The 21520-nt window shown below is 42.0% G+C and overlaps 1 long non-coding RNA gene across 1 annotated transcript; it reads right to left on the bottom strand.

Moving 5' to 3' along the window:
- Positions 1-2509: 2509 nt before the first annotated feature.
- Positions 2510-13069, bottom strand: LOC308458724. Its single transcript, XR_013977631.1, has 3 exons — positions 12868-13069; positions 7118-7227; positions 2510-2764 (listed from the first exon to the last, which is right to left on the bottom strand). It is a non-coding gene; the product is annotated as an uncharacterized lncRNA (long non-coding RNA).
- Positions 13070-21520: the final 8451 nt, after the last annotated feature.

Here is a 21520-nt window from a genome sequence, read left to right as displayed (position 1 = left end):
CAATAATTGACAGATTCACCCTTCCTTTCTAACAGTTCCCATTATGATGACACTTCAGGCCCCCAGGACATACCTGTCTGTCAACCTTCCTGAGAGACTTTTTTCACTGTTGATTATTGTTTGTGAAATTACAAGTAGTGCTGTGCTCTAACCTGGATAAGAGGTTTCTGTTTTCCTGTCTCCTTCACAAGGCACTTCAGAATTTCTAAGACAAATTTCATTTGGTCTTACTTTATCATTGTGAGGTGGTGGTGTGTTTTTCTTTGCTCTCTTTGCTTTTTTAAACGTATTTTTTTAATTAAAGATTTCTTGGTTCACAAAAGTATGTGCAATGTTTCTTGTTTCAAGTTACATTTTCTACAGATCAGTTTCATTTGTTGAGACATTAGTGTTACATTAGAAAGAAAAGGGGGAAAGAGTTGGAGGGGGTCATGGTGAGTGAGGGTGGGGTCGGGTGGTGATGTTTCTATTTAACTTAATGTATGTGTGGGGTTTTGTGTCAGCGTCGCTTGTGCGGGTTCTCTTTACTATTCGATTGTGTTCCTTTGGTGGTGAGAGAGGTTGGGGCTGGCCTAGGGTGTGGTTGTTTCTTTGTGATTGACTGTAGTGAACTTTGCTTTCATGTATGAGTGGATGTTTTTGAATCAGGTTAGCCATATTGATTCGTATGCTGTTTGTGGATACTTGTTGTTGTCTTGTTGGGCTGGTGGTGTGTTTTTCTTTCCATTAAACACGGCCACAGTACTGTGCAGCCTCCCCAGCTGCCTGCACTTCCTGATCTGAAAATCATGCCTTGGTGTCTTGTGCTGGGCTTGAACTGAAACAAGGGATGTTATGGACACTATCTACTGAGTATGTGAGATCACTGTGCTCACCAATTTTGTTTTTGAGGCTTCCTTCTTTTACCCTTCTTTTCAAACCTCCTGTATTGATTTCTTTAGATATAAAAAGACTTCACTTAAAACAACAACAACAATGGGCAGCTGCCAGGTGTATGCCAGGCAATTCCCTTACTTCCCTGCATTTATAAGGAGGCCCAGTGATGGAGACTTTAGGTAACATGGGCATCCAGGGAGGCTGCAAAATGCAGAGCATTTCAGAGAGGACATGTGGAATGAAAGAAATGAACCCACCTCAAAAGTTAGTTAAGCACAACAACCACCCCCCACTCTACACTGCCAGTTTCACCAACATTTACCTTCTTCTGCTAGAGCAGGCATAGGCCAACTCAGTCCTCCAGCTGTTTTGGGCCTACAACCCCCATCATCCCTGACCACTGGTCCTGTTAGCTAGTGATGATGGGAGCTGTAGTCCCAAAACATCTGAAGGGCCGAGTTTACCTATGCCTGCGTTAGAGTTTTTGAATGCAATTTCCTTTCTCTTTAATTGATGGATACTGCTCAAGAAAAAAATTTCACAGAAAAATAATTACCAGGGGCCACACATACTTTTCCAAGGACTACCTACTAGAGGGTGGAATCCAACTTAATGTAAGGGCAATCATGTTGTCAGCACATGGCTTTCTGTTTGCGTGATGGAATATTCTCCACCTCCTCTTCCCCCACGCCCCCTGTAAATCTGTTCTAAATTACAGATTATTTGGTGAATTCTGACTGAGAATTCCATTTTGGGTTGCACTTGATGGCCTTATGTTTCTTCCCAGCAACAGATGCAAGGATATTCCCTTATTTTTCCAGGATTTGTTGGAAGTTATCAATAGGTAAGGATTCTCATAGTTGTCTTTCTCCCATTTCTGCACTTAACGGGGACTGATTGGCTGCAGACTATTTAGTACAGTAGCTGTCAGTCAAAGGCAGTTCTCTCCAACTCTGATTTAAATAGGTTCTTCCTGGAAAGAGTGTTTTAAAAACCATATATCTCATATTCATATCACGTCTTCTGCCAGATTCAGATTCCTTTGCACTCTTTCTATTGCTTTTTCCTCTTCTTTGACTTTGGAATCGGGGGTTAAGTCATATTTCTACGCTGAGGGCTTTGTGGGTGTCTTATGGCCCCACAGTTTATAAAGAATATTAAGGCAGATCACATACAGGAAAAGGAATTCCCTTTTGGGAACATTTGAGGGCAAAGGAGAGCCCTTGCCTGTCTAGGAAGTATGTCATTTGTTGTCCATGCCTATAGCATTAGAGCAAAAAAACCTTTTTGCTTTAGGCTGGCTGGTAGTGTTTAAGTACGAAGAATAAAGATTTCACTAGCCTGTAGAAGAAGAAGAGTTTGGATTTGATATCCCGCTTTTTCACTACCCGAAGGAGTCTCAAAGCGGCTAACATTCTCCTTTCCCTTCCTCCCCCACAACAAACACTCTGTGAGGTGAGTGGGGCTGAGAGACTTCAGTCCAAGGTCACCCAGCAGCTGCATGTGGAAGAGCGGGGAATCGAACCCAGTTCTCCAGATTACGAGTCTACTGCTCTTAACCACTACACCACATTGGCTCTCAGAAATAAAGGAAACGAGTCTTTACTAAACATGCAAAGGGTGGGCTTATAAAGCATCCATGACAGATGGCCATCCAACCTCTCCATGGAAACCTGCAATGAAAGAGAGTCCACCACTTCCTGAATGACTCCATTCCACTGCTGAACAGCTCTTACAGTCCAAAAATTCTTCCTGATGTTTAGCCAGAATCTCCTTTCTTGTAACTTGAAGCCATCGGTTTGGGTTCTCAAAGCTTTGAGGCAGCAGTGGAACAGTATCTTCATATTTCCAAGAGGAACTTGAACTTGTAGGTCTGAGCAGCTTTGCCCTAGATTAGAAGACCACATGCAACTTGTTAGGGAGAAATGCTAACTCCTCTGCCAGCTTGGCAGGACTTTGCAAAAAGCAACAGGGCTACCAACACATCCACAACTTTCCTGCAATTGATGGCCAGGGCAGGATGTGAGGCATGGGGCAGGTATATTGCTCTACCAGGCCAGACCTGGCACACAGGCCTGTCACCATCTCATGATGGCAGTGGACCTGGAAGGATCTCTTTCCATTCCCATCCATTCCCAGATGCCAACTTTGCTGCCACATACACCCGGACAACACCATTACTGGCCCCAACAACATCACACATACCATCTCGGGACTATTTAATTGCTCATCGTCTAACATTGTGTATGCCATCAAATGCCAACAGTGTCCTTCAGCTCTCTATATTGGACAAACAGGCCAAACCTTACGCCAAAGAATAAACGGACATAAATCTGACATCAAGAATCACAAAACAGAGAAACCAGTAGGAGAACACTTCAATCTCCCAGGACATTCTATACAAGATCTCAAAGTAGCTGTTTTACTACAAAGGAATTTCAGAAATAGACTGGAAAGAGAAGCTGCTGAATTACAACTCATTACCAAACTTAAAACAATGGAGACACCTGGTCTGAACAGAGACATCGGATTCTTATCTCATTATACATGACTAAGCCATTTCTCACCTTCTCACCCCTTGCCTTTTCCTGTAAGACCTATTACAGTCGTTAAGAGTCGTCAACAGGCTCATCTCAGCTATCTGCCAATCTCCGATTCCCACCACCCTTCTAAGTAATACCCCTCCCCACCTTCTCAATATATAGAAGGATCTGGTAACTTCTGTTTCAGTGTATCTGAAGAAGTGTGCATGCACACGAAAGCTTATACCAAGAACTAACTTAGTTGGTCTTTAAGGTGCTACAGGAAGGAAATTTTTATTTCCATTCCCTGACAGACTCATTTTGAACCTTCCTTAGGGCTGACACTGCCCAGGAACCCATGGGCAAATCTTCCACCCGCCTTCTCATTCATCAGGTAGAAGGGGAAGCTCCACACAGAAGAATGCAATCATGACTCTGCAGATGCAACCACCTGGAGGTCTGGCAAGACTAGGCAGAGGGATGCTTTCATCCAAACCACACACTCTCCCCTGTCCAACACAAACTACATGGGCATATAGCTATGTGTTTGCAAAGCCAAAGACACTATGTGTGTTTTCTCCCTTGTTTTGTCTCTCACTGGTTGTTAGAATAGCAGTTTTCCTTCTAACATGTTTTCTAGACCAGGGCATTGCATGAAACTCTCATGTAAGGCTGTGGTGGTGACAATGGCTGACATCAACGTATTTGTCAACATATATTCAATCGTCTGAAGGAGTTGTGCAATGAAAACAGCAAAAATGGAGGGGGTGAACCGTTAAAAAGACAAAACAAAAACAAAACCAGAAGTGGAAAACAAAAACAAAACCAGAAGCAGAAAAACTACAATGTAATAATTTTGCACATATTGCAAAATTACAATACAATACAATATAAAACAATCAAATCCCCTGAAGGCAAGAACATTGCAGCACATTTCAAAAACATTTCAAGAACCAATCAGCATATTCAAACAATATTAACAGTCATATCTATATTAATTTGTAAAAACACAAACATCAGCATAAAAACAAGTTAGATCCCGTATAAAACGCAGCACAGAACTCCATAAAATACATATAAGAGTGCTTAAAATCCTGCAAAGAGGAAAGTGCTGTTGTGCTCGGTCCCTCTTGCAGGCTTCCCATGGTCGTGTGGTTGGCCACAATGAGAATAAGATACTGGACTGGATGCATCATTGGGCCTGATCCAGCAGCCAGGCTTTTCTTAGGCTCTTAAACTAATTAGTGCCAAGTGCTAAAAGTACATTTAAAAAACAACAACCTAGCAATCCCCTTCCTCTGGTGAAGCAGTGGACACCATGCCCATAATATCAACATGAGATATAGATGGTCTGTGTCAGCCTTCACCAACTTAGTGCCCTTTAGAAGTTTGGGGTTACAAACTCCATTTGCAGCCAGCACCATTTGGACCATACTTTCCACTCAAAACAGGGAGGAGGGAGAAGATCATGAATCTCCAGCCTACGTGCATTTGGACTTCTTCATCTGCATGCTGAGTGGGATGTGTCTGCCGTTATGCTAAGAGGATCACCCAAAGGCCTCAGACAACCCTAGCTCAAAATCCCAGATAGAGCTGTTCAGCGTTGCTAACCGTAAATGAGTCATGACGGCATGCCTAAAATGGCTACACCGCCTAGTATGCTGTGACCTGCTACAGGGCAAACACAGAACCATTTGTGGGATAAAACACCACCCACAACCTTTTCAAAGCTAAGCGCAAAACAGCCCTGAATGCCAAAGTGTGCTCAAAGTCCAATTTGATATTCTTGCCTTTCACATCAAGGTTCCTATGGGAACTCATGCTTCCACTAAGGCTACAAAATGATTCATCTGGAAAACATAGAGCTGGACTGTAATTTTACTCAAGTCTTTTCAAAATGTGTGCTTAAAAAAACTCCTTTCCCAGTAATGCCTGAAAGTGCTTAATTGGTTACAGGTGGTGTTGCCCGGCAACCATTTCACCTCTTTATTCTGCTTCTTCTTTTAATACAATTATTATTATAGTGCGTTGATTCAAACACACACACAATTATAGAAACTGAAGGATAAAAATACAGTTTGTTTTGGTTGACCCAGGGACATTTAGAGAACAGACAACATTAGAAGGACATGCAGAAAGAAAGGTGCTGGGGTGTCAGTATGTCAGATATCATCTATATATATTTGTGAGTGTGAGGACACTAGACCACAGCCACAGAGGGTTGGGTGCCAGCAGCAGGACAAATAGACTGCCCTGGTTTGTGCTCACACTGTAGTTTACTGCTTGCAAAACCAGCAAAACAGAAACAACCAGGGCCATTCTTTCCATTATGCAAAGTGGGGCAATTGCCTTTAGCAACACACAATGCTCCATTCCTCTTGAATCCCCTAAACTACCCTGTTCTGAACTACCTAACCTGATCTAGCCTAGCCTACTTTGCTGCTGTCTGGTACAGTGGAAGATATTGTTCCATATGCCAGTGATGAAATAAGATTCAGCTGTCAGGTCGGTTGGATTCTGTATGTGGAATCTTATCCTTTGACAGAGAAATGTCTTGGGCAGGCCTTGGTGGGCCATTTATATCCACTGCCCGTGTGGTAGCTCCAATGGCAAACTTTGCACATGCAGAGTGATGGTCTAAAAGGGGTTTCTAAATGTGTTCAGCTGAATGTGCTTAGAAACTTTCCCTTAGAAGATTCAGGAACCCTGATAATGGCCAAAGATCTAAGTGGAGCCAAGTCATGCAAAGATATTGAGAGTTGAGTTGTGCTGGGGAAAGTGTAGATATTCAGTTCAGTTTGCATTTAAAGGAGAACCAACCTAATCCACACTTTCTGAAACACACATCCTTTGAAATTCTCACTTCTCCAAATTTTGCAACCCACTTCTCCATCTAAAGTAAAGGGTCAAAAAAGGCAAATGCTTGGGTCACATACTAGTGAAAAGAGAAAACAAAAACGCATTATATTGGGGAGGTGAATGCATATAAAATATGTAAATTAGGTGACATTCCCAATAAAATGCTGGCTAATTTTCATGGGGACTTTAAAAAATGAAACTGATATTGAAATGTGGAGAACTAAGCTTATGATTTTCCCAGTAGTGATGTATGGAAGTGAGAGCTGGACCATCAAGAAGGCTGATCACCGAAGAATTGATGCTTTTGAATTATGGTGTTGGAGGAGACTCTTGAGAGTCCCATGGACTGCAAGAAGATCAAACCTATCCATTCTGAAGGAAATCAGCCCTGAGTGCTCACTGGAAGAACAGATCCTGAAGCTGAGGCTCCAATACTTTGGCCTCCTCATGAGAAGAGAAGACTCCCTGGAAAAGACCCTGATGTTGGGAAAGATGGAGGGCACAAGGAGAAGGGGACGACAGAGGATGAGATGGTTGGACAGTGTTCTCGAAGCTACGAACATGAGTTTGACCAAACTGTGGGAGGCAGTGGAAGACAGGAGCGCCTGGCGTGCTCTGGTCCATGGGGTCACAAAGAGTTGAACACGACTAAACCACTAAACAACTACAAGCTTATGATTGGGGGGGGGGAATGAGAAAATAGGAGAAACCAATATTGTCAGATTCTCCCATCCTTAGTCGTGCCACGGATTAACTAGCTCACACGGGCTCCTTGGGTGGGGTTTCATGGGTCTTTTGAACCATGAAAGCAGTGCACGCTTGTAAACTCAGACAAGAGTAACAGGCTGGGGAAGACTTACAAATACTGGATGGCTGATTTATATCAAGTCAGATCATTGGCTGGCTCATTGCTCGCTTAGTTTTTCTGTCTGTTTCTACACCATTGCAGTGGCTTGATAGCAGCAGGTGCCTGACAAACAAAGAAAAGGAGAACAATCTGGTTATGCTTAGCATATGAAATTTACAGCAGACAGCAACAGCCCACCTGCAAGTTGAGATTTGCGCACCTGTGACAGCTGCAGTACAGATCCCTAATGGGTCACATCAGGGTGTAAACGGGGGGTGGAGGGGGGACGCAATCCAGACTTTCACACACAAGTGATGTGAGGGAGGGGGTTGAGTGAGGGAAAGGAGCAGAGCCTCCCATGCCCACTTTGGCTCTATCGCCATGCCATGCCCAATGCCAACCCCTCCTCAAGACTGTCCATAAGTTGCTCCTATGAAATGGAACCTGCAGGGTTTAAGGAAGGGGTGACTTGGGGGGCAGCATAGTGTGCAAGCTGAGTGCGCAGAGTTATGGCCCTTCACACAATGAACACTGTGTGTTCGTGAGTGCTTAGACAGGGCTAGAATTAGCAGCTTGTACATATCCATATTTTGATGAACTCAATACCCATTGCTGCTACCAGCATGAGTTTGACCAAACTGCGGGAGGCAGTGGAGGACAGAAGTGCCTGGCGTGCTCTGGTCCATGGGGTCACGAAAAGTCAGACACGACTAAACGACTAAACAACAAACCTTGTCACAGATGGCCATTTGCTAAAAAGTATGATATGGAACAGGGACGTGGGTGGTGCTGTGGGTTAAACCACAGAGCCTAGGACTTGCCGATCAGAAGGTCAGCAGTTCGAATCCCTGCGACGGGGTGAGCTCCTGTTGCTTGGTCCCTGCTCCTGCCAACCTAGCAGTTCGAAAGCACGTCAAAGTGCAAGTAGATAAATAGGTACTGCTCCAGCGGGAAAGTAAACGGTGTCTCCGTGCGCTGCTCTGGTTCACCAGAAGCGGCTTAGTCCTGCTGGCCGCATGACCCGGAAGCTGTACGCCGGCTCCCTTGGCCAATAAAGCGAGATGAGCACCGCAAACACAGTTGGCCACGACTGGACCTAATGGTCAGGGGTCCCTTTACCTTTATGATATGGAACAAGCAATCGCTACGGTAAAAGCAGTCTTTTCAAAATTTGTTTTCCATAAAAACCCATGGTATGGTTCACAGAACACATGCACACACACACTGGCTAAGCATGTGCATTTCTGGCTGTTATCTTATATGTGGAATTAATTTTATTAGCAGAGGTTCCCAGGGGTGTGTTATAATGGGGAAGTCAACGATCGTCATAAGATGATCTACTGATACTAATGATGCAGAATAAGCCATCCTGTTTAGGTTGACTATACAAGGTAAGCTTTATTTCTTTGAAGTTGATTAGATTATGTAGAGTTTGTGATTAATAGGCTTTCATCCTTACTATGAGCCTGTTTGCTGGAACGTGGAGCAATTTAGATTCTTTCTGAAGGCAGGCATTACTCCAAACCACCCACCCACCCTGAAATACAAAATTATTTCCTACTGTTTGAATGCATACGGCTCTTTTTAAACAAAAGAACGAATCAAAATATGTTCAAATGGGCTATTTACAGGACTCTATTTATTTCAAGGGTGCCTGCAGAAAGGAAGCAGGCAATTGCTGTCTGATGTTGCATACAGCAACCTCTTCCCAAGCCAACACAATTGATTTTCTGTTTTGGAGTGTGTGGGGGGTGGTAGATTATACAGTGCATAAACCATTCTTTGCAATTTCCATAGACATCTTGTTTCATGCCTGACTGCTGGAAATCAGCCTTTTGTTTGGGGTGCAGGCCTGTGTGGTTTATGTGTCATTTGTATTACCTTGTGGGTGCTACTTTCATTAATTGCTCTGGATGTTAATGGTCATTTAATCCTATGTTCTACAATCCGGCAAGCACTATTTTGCAAAGGTTAATGAAGCCTTTAGGCAATTATGATCTTTACAATACTCCCTGACCTTTGTGAAATGGCTTGCTTCTTCTTCTGCTTCTTCTTCTTTAAAAAACCACTCCTGACAGTAAGCGTTTCTTGGAGCAAAGGAAAAAGAAAAGGGCTGTCTTTATCAGCATTCAATCCAGTAGCACTGTAAGGCAACCGTAATGCTCGTCCATACTTTTGCAGGGGTCACATAGCATCTAATACACTCACACACACACAAAAATGGGTATACCATTACTAGTAACACTGTTTCCACATCAGCAAAGAGTCCTGAAACTTCCCTACACACAATTACACATTGGAGAAGGGTCTTTCCCCACTGCTCTGTGCTATACAGTGGTACCTCTGGTTACGTACTTAATTCGTTCCGGAGGTCTGTTCTTAACCTGAAACTGTTCTTAACCTGAAGCACCACTTTAGCTAATGGGGCCTCCCGCTGCTGCTGCGCCGCCAGAGCATGATTTCTGTTCTCATCCTGAAGCAAAGTTCTTAACCCGAGGTAATATTTCTGGATTAGCAGAGTCTGTAACCTGAAGCGTATGTAACCCGAGGTACCACTGTATTCTCCATCAGAATACCCTGCACTATTAAACTTGCACTCTTGAGCTATTTTGCTGCTTATTTTATATATATATGGCAGCTGTTTGGGTTAGTTTCTAAGGTAGGCATGGAAGGGAGAAATTCAGTTTACGAAATGGCCATAGCTTTGCATGTGGAAGGTCCCCAGTTCAGTCTTGGGCTGGGACTGAAGAGGAGCTGCCGGTCAGTGTAGACAACACTAAACTAGACGATCCAATGGTCTCATTCAGTTTAACCTCCTATGTTCCTAGAGATGGGGAAACTTTTGTTTTGACCGCCTGATCCAAGGTTTACTTACTTTCAATAAAATCATGAAATTAAATTTGATCCATTATTTTCCCAGGGCACTGGTGTTTTGGGAAGGGTGTCTACAAACATTTTGGACAGCTCAGTAGAGCCATTCCATTTCCCTCTTCCTCAGTTCAGTTTTATGACTTTCCACATGATTTAATGGCTCCTTTTTATCCTACTCGCTTTCTGTTTTCCAACAAACAACACCGATCTCAATTATTTGTTTTTCATTCCATGTTTTTAATCTTGCTTTTCCTTGGGTTTGTACAACCTTCTCTTGAAGTCCTTCCACTGCTGCTGCATGAATGTGTTTGTTGCTTTTTATCTATAGTCATACCTCGGTTCTCTAATTTAATCCATTCCTGGAGTCCGTTTGACTCCCAAAATGGTTTGAAAACGAAGGCGTGGCTTCCTGCAGCCAATCGGAAGCCTCGGAAGCCACATCAGATGTTTGGATTCCCCAAAACGTTCGCAAACCGGAACACTTACTAACAACGTTTGTGACGTTCGGGAACCGATCTGTTCAACAACTAAGGCGTTCAACTAACAAGGTACGACTGTATTTCTATTTTCTTTCTCAGTTTCTTCTGATGAGTTTGTTTGTTGCTCTCTCTCTCTCTCTTCTGGTTTTCATCTGCTTGTTCAAAGTTTGAAACTTCTCTCTTCAGTTTGAAGGTAGCTAGTGATGGTTTAATTACATCCAGCTCTTATTGTCCAGTATTTTTGAAGTTCTCTCCCCTCCCTCCTCTAGGTGTGGTTCTTCCCTCCCATAAGTTAAACCTTTCTCTTAAGTAAGATCCCAGGTGTGCTGCTCATGGCAGACTTCATAACTTCAGAAGGGACAACCATGCTTGCAATTTGCATTCAATTCAGGCAGAAAAGTAACAGTTTGCTGGTTTTAAATGGTTGCAAAAAAATAATAATAAATCCTGGGTTTTTCTGCCTGAGATTTGGCAGGCTTAATCAGCTGGAAGGGTTCTTTTTCCTACAAATTCTATCCACTTATGTGAAAAGGGGGATAATACCATCTTCATTTCTCCATTATAGTTAATGATAGGGAGGGGTGAAGAGAGCTTCAGATTCATCAGGTCTGATTTGGACACATGTATTAAGTCTAAATGGAAAGACACAGCAAATACAAAACACATCATATTGTTTCACAATGCTATATATACAAATGCAAGGCAAATCTTGTACCTGGTGCACATTCTTACCTTTTATTGCCCTACCTTGAGTAAGGAAATGTTTTTGACTGCTCCTGGCAGCAGGGCACACACAGAGTTTTGACAGCAAAGGTTGTCCTAATTATTACACCCTTGAAACTGACAGGACAGTCTGTTTTTCTAGGGGATCTACCTTTCATTCTGCAATCGTTCCTTTCCAGGGTTTACATTTGACAACTGTAATGCACTGCTAAATATATCCATTTCTTAGAACCAGTTAAGACATCCAAGATTGGATTTGTGCAAAGGCAACGTTATGATAGGAATATGTTAGCAGTATTTTGCCAAATATTTAAGACCTCTGCAAACACAATTCATAAGGGTGGCGTTTAGCATCAGGGAGGATAAAAATGATTACCATATTTCAAGAGAGCTTGTGAACCTCAACATGGATAAGACATGACATGTTCAATTTATTGACTTAATTTATTCATTGCATATGCCTTCCAAGACCAAAAGGACTGCAATGCAAGTGCTTTATTGTTTATGTCAGAACCTGGTTACTGCTTTTATATATGCAAGATTCATCATTTCAGCAAGGCTTGACATACATAACTCCACACAAGCAGCTTCCACCTAAGAATAGTGCAACCTACTCACACGGTAGGGTAAATATTCTCTTATTTCCATTTTGGGGCTGAAAATAGCAGTTTCAGAGTTAGTGGAGAAATAGTTCCTGAACAGCCTATATAGCACGTATGAGAAAATTGCACCTTTCTTTCATTCATTCTTTTTCCAGTTCTGTTCCCCTTGCTGCCCCAGCAGCCAGTTCCCATCAGCCTCGACCAGCAATGCCAGAAATGAAGAATGATGGGAGCTGTGTTCCAATGACATCTGAAGAGCCACAAGCTCTCCACCCCTGCTTTGGATTTCCAACTTTAAAAATCATAAGCCAGTTTAAAAAAAGGAAAAAAATGGTGGGTAAGCTAGATAGACACAAAACAACCCAAACCTGCTTCTGCACCAGGCTGAGGGGATTTGATTTGGTGGAGGTGTTCCTGCATGCCCAGCTGTGTCACCCCATGCCAGCCTCCTGGTGGCTGCCTTTGGAATGTCCCCAGCAGGATGGCTTCAGGCCTGATTTGGGTTAAATTGGTATGCAAGCTTCAGGTTGGTACAGCAATCTTTCTGTCCTCCTGTTCCATCTCCTAACCTGGTTGATGACTGAAGATGCAATGTTGCTCCTTAAAGGTCTACCTTGCACCTACCTGGGCAGGAAGGGTAGGGATTTAGGATTGCAGCCAACTTTAACAAATAAATCCAGATATCAATGGGTGAGCATGAATGTCTGAACAAGCATTGCTGATGTCCACGCACATCAGAAGCCCCATTTGAACTCCATTGATTTTCTTTATGGAAAAGTTAAAAGAGAAATTCTTTATAAGTAGATATAAGCTGCTTCCCAACATTCCTCTCCCATCCTCCAAAGCAGCACACAACAGAAATACCCCAAAAGAGAATAAAATAGAAAAAAAATGCATACATAGCATATGAATATATTAATTCATACACACAACTCAAAAACACCAAGTTTCACAAATTCAGTATACATTGCAAAATGGCTGAATCATGTTTCAAGGAAAAGCCTCTTAAAATATATTAACCCTGTAATGAACCCATCAGAACAACAAACCAACAAAAGAGAAGAAAAACCCTGAAGTTAACAAGATACCTTCTTGTTTACATCATGTTTGTCCTGGAAAAAAATGGCTGAATCACAATTTGGTTCTCCTGCTACATTCTGTCAAACCAACCCCAATGCAAGCAGCCAGTTTCTCCGTAGTCATGAAATCCAAGCACGTAGCATAGTGTACACACTGTACTGGGATTATTTCTTCTCGACAATCAATAGCAGTCCAGAAAATAATGTTCTTGTAAAACCTGTGGGGTTTTAATTTTCATTTCATATAATTATTCTTTGTTCCAGGTAATTATATTTGTTAATAACACTGAAACAAGATTTCATGTCTTGCACTACTCTTATAAAATTGCCATTTGAAATAAATTAAATCCCCTTTGAGAATAATAACAATATATTAATTCATTTCAAGCTCCAGTAATGGCAAGAGATAGGCTATACTGTAATCTGATCAGGCAGGACAACCTTCTTAGACCTCAAAGGCATTTACATCTTGACATTTACACTTCTAATGTGATGTATGGTCATAAATCGTATTTAGAATCAGTAGCATGCAACTCTTAACACTTCTTCTGGATTTTTTTAAAGGCAGAAATGAACTGAATGCATTAGGCATAGTCCCTGTGAACTCAATGAAGCTACAGTATACAATTAAAGTAGTCTGTGAATTCCTTCCTTAGTAAGATGGATGGATCACTTCAAGCAGACAGGGAGGATATAGGTGATTCCCAGATGGTACTGATTGCTGCTGATGTCCTGGGCTGGCAAAGGCAATTGAGCCAAGAGACATTCTTGAGCTAGCCCTGAGCCAATTGATTTCTCATGGGGTTGGAAGCTACAAAGTTGATCAGAGCAGGAGCAGAAGCAGAAGCAGAATATATTTCCAAAGAAACATGCTTAAAAATTGGTGTTTGAGAAACAATTTTAGAAGATATTTTCAAATAACTAGGGCTAGTTCACATGAAATGTATCCGTATGATCAGACTTTAGGGGGCTTCCAGGCTTCTGCTATTTTCGGGTGGGATTCAATCATATCCTGCAAATTCATGTCGTGCAATTATAGTGTTGCACAACAACTCAACGTCCCCAAAAGATCAGAAGTTTTTCTCTTTTTTATGATTTGTGGGGGAAAGAAGCACTGGAAAGTGTGGGATGATACTTGCTTTGACACAATTTTGTCCAACCTCCTCACAAACAAATCAGGATAAACGTTCATTAAAAAGCTGACATTGTCTAATCTTCCTGCAAGCAAGTCAGGATGAATGCCCGATAACCATGATTTGGTCACATCACTAAAATGGTTTAAATATTTTTATTGTGTTTTTTATTACAGATATGTCTGCCACATAAAATAATGATATGTGTGTTTGTGTGCATGTGTGTATGGGAAAGGATAAGCGAACCCTTTCTTTCTGAAAAAATGATCTTTTTAATGGGGAGAGGAATTCATTGTCAAGGATATTTTGACTATTGCAGGATTCAGTAGAAATCCAGTTCATTTCTGGATGCAAGTGGCAGAGTCAATTATGTAAAAAAAAAAGTTAAATACACTTTTAGCTATCACAGTGGATGGGAGGCAGCCAAAATGACTATTTAAATATTTGCTGGCCACAGGAAGGAAAAGCGATGGGAGAACAGTTAAAGTGTAACAAAAAGGAAACCAAATACAGTGGTACCTCAGGTTACGAACTTAATTCGTTCTGGAGGTCCATTTTTAACCTGAAACCGTTCTTAACCTGAGGTATACCACTTTAGCTAATGGGGCCTCAACTGCCGCCACACCGCTGGCGCGCAATTTCTGTTCTCATTCTGAGGTAAAGTTCTTAACCCGAGGTACTACTTCCAGGTTAGCAGAGTCTGTAACCCAAACTGTTTGTAACCCGAGGTGTTTGTAACCCAAGGTACCACTGTAGTAGAACAAAGTTTTATCAGAGTAAAAGAACCATCCTTTCTTTTGAGGCAGAGGTTTTTTTTGTGGGGCGAGGGATAAGACTGAACAGTACAATACAGATGGAGATGAAAGGCCAAAGCTAGTTATCTGAAGCAGTTTTTGATCTCACAATTTGATTTCATCCTGCCTGACTCCTTCCTCCTTCTAGCCTGACCTTCAGCTGAAGCACAGCACCTGTAAACCTGCTGCAAAGAAGATCCAATGGGTTTGTGATTATAGTTATTCTAAGAGTGGTTTAAAAGATGAAGAACATAATTCGCCCCCCCTCTCCATATTTTCCAGGAATATATGGAAAAGGTCAGCAAAGAGGTCAACGTAGTTCGTCTAATTCCAAATTGCTTTTAAAAATGCTCCCCTAGAGACAATTCAAAGCCTTCTACGGTACATGTCTAAGTCCCATGTCAGGTAAGCAGATAGATTCCACTCTATCCCAGCTATATGATTTTTCCTGCACAGCACAGAAGAGGAGGCAAGATATTTGGCAAGCATTGTACAAGGGCCACATTTGTTATCACAATAATTTTTTTTAAGGGGGGGGACACAATTTTTTTTAAAAAAAGAACATTAACATTGTTTAAAATAAGGGCTTAAACTCAGTGGTAGGGTGAATGTCCCGGGCTCAATGCTAGCATATCTAAGTAGCCTGGGATTTCCCTTGTCTGAAACCCTGCAGAGGTATTCCCAATCCATGCAGACAATATTGAGGTAGATGGACCAGCAACTCCTGTGTTCCTAATCTAAGCTCATCTATTTTGGGTAAGCCAGCTCAGGGCAAGGGTCACAAATAATAGGTTATTGTCCCTTTGCCTGAATCATAGCTTTAAAGTGAACAGGGAGATGTTTCTGGCCCACAGCCTCTTGGAAGCTCATGACCACAGTTTTAGTTTGGAGGGGCAGGTTAGCCTCAGAGATGCTCCTTGTCCAGCCCATGGGTACCAAAGACTTGAGCATCTGACCTCTGGAAACACACAGCACCTTCAAAGGTGCATATGGTGATCTCGTATTCACCAGTTCAATTTCCCATACTTTACTGCCAAAGCATTGCCAAATCAAACTGTTTAAAGACACCTATGGCCCAAACCAAGGCATCTGATACAGAGTAAGAAAATAAAATAAGATAACCCTGTTCACATGGCTAATGTATGGGCAGGCAAAAGAAAATAGAGTGGGAAGAAACACGACTGGTGAAATCTCTGTACTGCATAGAGTGAGAGGGAACTTGGGATGCACTGAAGCCACTCTGGGAGGCTTCCAGCAAAAACAAACTAGTAAAAACACAATACAACATCACACACTAAAAACTTCCCGGAGCACAGCTGCCTTCAGGTGTCTTTTAAAAACCACATAGCTGTTTATCATATTTACATCTGATGAGAGGGAGTTCCACAGGGTGGGCACCCCTACTGAAAAGGCCCTCTGCCTGGTTCCCTGTAACTTTACCTCTCTCAATGAGGAAACAACCAGAAGGCCCTTGGAGCTGGACCTCAGTGTCCAAGCTGAACGATGGGGGTGGAGATGCTCCTTCAGGTACTTCAGAAGAGTATGCTGGTCACTTGCAACTTACAGCCTGAATGCCAAGTTTGGTAGGCCCCATCCCACATCAATGTATGCACTCTTATATGCACATACGACATTGCTGCGCTGCTGTGAATTGCACTCCCCAGCAGCCCCAGGCCTGACTAGAGAACCGATGTTCTAAGGAAGTGAGAGCCATCGTACAGGTTTACTTCATGCTGAAAATTGGCATGCTTAATCACCTTATTCATTTATTCCCAGATGACAGAGCACAGGTTCCTAATGAGTGGGTGGTGAGAAGTTCAAGGGGGCCCAGATGGCCAAAGTGCCATTCAGGAGACTGACAAAGAGGCCAATTTGAAAAGATCTGAGAAAGAATGATCATGAGACAAAAGGAGGAACAGAGGGAGGCAGCTGAAAAAATTCATGGAGGACAAGGTGATCCACTGCCAAAGGCATTATGCCTCTGAATATTTGTTGCTGGAAGCCACAGGAGGCATGGAGTTCTGTTGTACTCGGATCCTGTTTCTGGGCTTCCTATAGGCATATTTTTTCAGTTTGTATTCTGATCTGTTGAAACAGATCTGTTGAAACACCAAGAATGGTGTTGCAACATTTGGAGTAATGTGAAACCCAGTGGGTAGGTGCAGATCAGGTTGTTTGAGCTATGAATGCGCAAAGATTGAATTCCTCAAGCATCCATAAACTTGAGACAAAAAGACTCACGGAATACAGTTCACAGGTGGATTTTAACAAATATTTTTGTATGCAGCTTTAGCTTAACAGACACATTTGTGAAGCAATTTTCCTTGATTTAATGATTGTGTGTGTGTGTGTGTGTGTGTGTGTGTTATTCTACCTATTTGCATTTCTATGTACACGTCACCTAAGTGTAAGCAAATTGTTGTTGTTTAGTCGTTTAGTCATGTCCAACTCTTCGTGACCCCATGGACCAGTGCTTATTACCTTGGCATGAGATTTGCACTGCAAAATTATGAGAAGTGTGAATCTCAAAGGATGGCTGCGTTTTGGTAGGCATATTGTTTCAGAAACTGCAAATTAGGCAGGTTTGCTTTGAAATATGAACCGGATCAAATCCCCACCCCATTTCTACCTGGAAGCCTCTCCAGCTACCACCTGGGAAAAGGAGTCTCTTCCTTCCTTTCACATTCCAGAACATGAGTCGTGGGACTTGAAGGCATACAGGTCCTCATTAAGAAGATAATATATGAATCAGCTGTGTTTTAGAATGATAATAATGACCTTACTTTGAGTGCAAAAATGATGCTGATGTTACTGAAAAGTCTTTTTTTTTTTTTTTTATATAATCTTTATTAATTTTCCAAAAAAAGATTACATTGAGAATCAAAGCTCAGGAACATAGAAACATACATCCAAAAAAAGAAAAAAAGGAAAAAGAAAGAGAGGTTCACCTCTTTACACTTATTTTCAGTAACTTCTTTTCAGGACTTCCCCACGTCTCCTCCTATTGTTTCCCAACTCCAGTTTATTTATTCTAGCAAGTTTTTCCCCTAAACATCCTGTACCTTATTTTATTAAAATTACTTAACCCTAGTTAGATTAAATTCATTTTAATTATAAAATTATACTTTAATTCATTTGTTGTGCTAGCATTTTATTAACGTATACCCCTTAATCCTCTGTATAAGAGTAAAAGAACAGAAAAAAGATATAAGCATGTTTCTAAAAAAGAAAAAGAAAAATACCTTTCCTAAAATTGCCACCCTTTCCCCCCCACGGATTCCCCATTCTTATAAAATATTCTTTATTCTATAAAAATTAAAAGGTAGAAAACAAAAAAAAAAAGCTTCAACCCCCTTCGGACTGTTCAGTCCCACCCTTCTCCCCCGGCTTCAATCCTTAATCAAAGTACATTTAGTCCATCTTTCTAGCCTGGTGATCTCACGTCCGAGGCGCGCAAGTCTCTCACAGTTCCTTTCAGCCGATTTCTTCGAAAGTCTCTCATGCTTAACTCCCAGGATCGAAGACTTATTTTCTCAATGTTGGCGATGATTCTTTCAGTTAAACCTGTTTGCTTGTGTCCCATATTCCAACATTGTTTCATAAATCTATATGTCCCAAATAGTCCTGTTTTCACCTTAGTCAGTTTAGATTTCTTCTTAGCAAATCTTGGTCTCTCCTCTCCTTTATGTGGTGTCTCAGCCTTCCCTCTCTTCAGCTCCTTTTGCTTGGCAGGTGTCTTTTCCTCCTCAATCTTGGGTTCTTTCCCTTGTCCAGCTGCCTGTGTTTCAAACGATGAGTCCCTTTCCAAATCAGTTAGTGTATTTTCAGATAACTTCGGGTCTGGTGGGCTCATAGACAAAACAAGGCCTTTCTCATTCCTCTGTATCAAATTTCCCACAAGAGAGATCAGCTCTTTCAAACCAGCACGTATTTCCTGTATTCCTTGTTTTAGTTCCATTCTTGCAATGTCCAAGAGTCCCCTCTAGAGGGATTCTGGTTTTAATGATCTTTCCCTCTCCGATCCAAAAGTCAGACTTGTTTGTGTCGATCTTTCCTTATTTGTAATAATTTGTAGCAATTTAATCGGTTAAAGTTTCAATTTTCAGTTCTTTCAACTTTGACAGCTAATTTGACAGCTGTCAAAAGTATCTATGTCTCAGCAGGCTCTTAACTCGGATTGCTCCCGGGCTTGAGTAGGGTGATACTTAATTTCAAACAAAGTAATCTCTTGTCCTCCAGCACCTTAGCTTAGGTCTTTTAAATCCGTGAGGTCTGTATTTTTTATCCAGTCTCACAAGTTTTCCCGCAACTTTAGTTGTCAAATCCTTGCTTGCACTGTTAACAATATGGAGGAGGCGGACTTCCCTTTTTTTTCATCTCCTCCGTTCGTACCAAATCCAATCCAAAAAATTTATAATCCAATTTTCAAATTACTCACGGGTTGTTGCTCTTAGTTTTGAGTCCAAATTTAGCAGGAAGAAGTTAGCGCTGACTGAAGAATGGCATGCGGCTTCGCTCGGCAGGGGTAGCAGAAGACTCACAGCACCACGCCGCTCCCAGGCACCCGATCCTTAGCCTTTAAAAAGGCTCTTTCACGGGTCGGGGGGGCGCTTATGATGCCCGCCGAGTCACCATGTCCACGTACCCCGTGTACGTGGTTTGTGAGGGTCCCCGTGTCGCCGGCACGGTAAGACCCGATCCCCTGCTGAGCCGATTCCCTCCGGAGCTCGGAGGGAATCCGCCATTAGACAGACGCGCCAACCCGGAAGTCCGATGTTACTGAAAAGTCGCTGTTCACCTCGTTGACATGAAATGAATCAGGAAGAAGTAGAAAGTCAGATGTGTCAGTTAGATTTCCTTTGGTAAAATGCTGTTGAATCCTAGTTTTAACTGAAGCCACTGAAAGAACTGGAATATCATCCAAGGAGATCAGCTGAATGAACAATGCTTGCCTTTACCTCTGCCTGCATTGGATTGGCTTGGAAGCATCCCAAGACATTTTCACCCCAAATCAGGAAACAGCTTGGCTCACATCTGAAACAATATTATCAAGCAGCAACTTGTCACTGTGTGATGCAGTTGTTATATCATTGAACAAAGTGGTAAAAAGGGTTTCACCAGAAATCGGGTGTAAATGAGTGGTAAAATAACCTAACAGGTCTTCCTTGTCACTAATGGCCTGGGAGAGTGACTCCACATGGGGGTCCTTACACTTCTAATCCACCCCTTGTCCTGCGTAGACTAATACTAATACAAATTATGGAAGAATTGTTCTTAAAACCTTTACATTATCCTCAAGCACCTGGAAATAAGAGATTAATCACCAGAATCTCTGGCAGGCATTTTAATGATATAGTTGATTCCTTTTTCAATAGCTACCTATTTATGAATCAGATACTGAAATATATTGTGCTAAAAAAGGAAACCTGGGAGTCAGCAGGAAATTCAGAAAAGCCTGCAGTCTATTGCCCTACGTAGCTATCAATACCAACTAGCCGATACTATGTCTTTTTCGTTTGGTATAGATCTAGTCATTTGAGAGCTCCTTAGGTAATAAATATATTTCAATTGATTGCCCACAAATGCTCCGTGTTCTTCATCCAAGCTACATTTATGGCTGGCTTTATTGTGTTCCCTGAGCTTATTAATCAGCCCCTGATATTCACTTGGATATTCAGAAAAGGAATTGATTTTTGCAGGAATAGCAAAGGGGGAGGGAATAGTCTGTTCTTTTTCTAAAGGGATGCATTTATTAATAATAAATCCATCACCAAGGAACCAAAACAATCCGTTTTACCTGGCTGCTCAGGGTAAGTTGTCTGAAAGAGGATAAGTGTAGCACCCAAAGGTGCTCATGCACCCACAGAGGCCTTTCCTGGAGCCCATGGAGTCCACTTCTCAGTTGATGTAATTAGACTTGAAAGGAGCTACACCCCTCCATAATTTCCTCAGGTATGCAAACTGCTTTGAGGCAAGTCATCCCAAGAAAATACACCAGGCGAATTGCTTTCAGCAAGACTCGTTAGAAGAAGAAGAAAAAAATCCCTTCTCTTCTCATTGACTGGCTTATTAAGGCTAAGAACAGAAGAGGAAGAGAAGGGGGAAGAATGGACACCAGCCTGAGAGAAATTAAAATCGTATTCCTGCCTTAAAAAGATCAAACACTGCCTTCAAACTGCCAATGAATCCTTTAACCAACCACTTTTTATTTTCTAAACCAGCCTCACTACCAACTATTGTTTGAAGATGAAGAAGAATCTGGGAGACCTGACCCAGCATTGCAATAAGAGCGCTGGAATAATAAAATCAACCTTTTGTTTAGGTATTTTCTGTAATGGGTGGAAACAACTATCAGACTACAAAATACCAGAAATTTTCCATCTTTGTGAATCTGAGAGAATGCAGATCAACCATACTTAGAAATGAAAAGACTATGTCAGGTGTTTCCTGAAGGGACATTTCCCTTGTAATAAAACAGGCTTAGCAGGAGAGAGAGAGGGAGAGAAGCATTTCATTGTAGTCAATAGAATATGTTGTTGTGTGTGAGTCTATGGTGCCCACAATAGTTTCTCTGGTTTGCAAACTGGCCCATGGGCCTCAAAAGATTGCCAATCCCTAGGGTGTCATATAAAAGTTCTGCCTTGCACAACTCCTTTCCATTGTTTGTTTCCTTCCCCAGTCTGCTTCTATTCCTCCTGGCTTCTGGTTTCAAATAAATTCCAAAACTGAACAGTA

The sequence above is a fragment of the Podarcis pityusensis genome, assembly GCF_964106645.2.
Source record: "Podarcis pityusensis genome assembly, chromosome: 1".
In the NCBI taxonomy this organism is placed as follows: domain Eukaryota; kingdom Metazoa; phylum Chordata; class Lepidosauria; order Squamata; family Lacertidae; genus Podarcis; species Podarcis pityusensis.
Note: the sequence above shows the minus strand (reverse complement) of the source record. Positions and strands in the feature narration are given on the sequence as shown.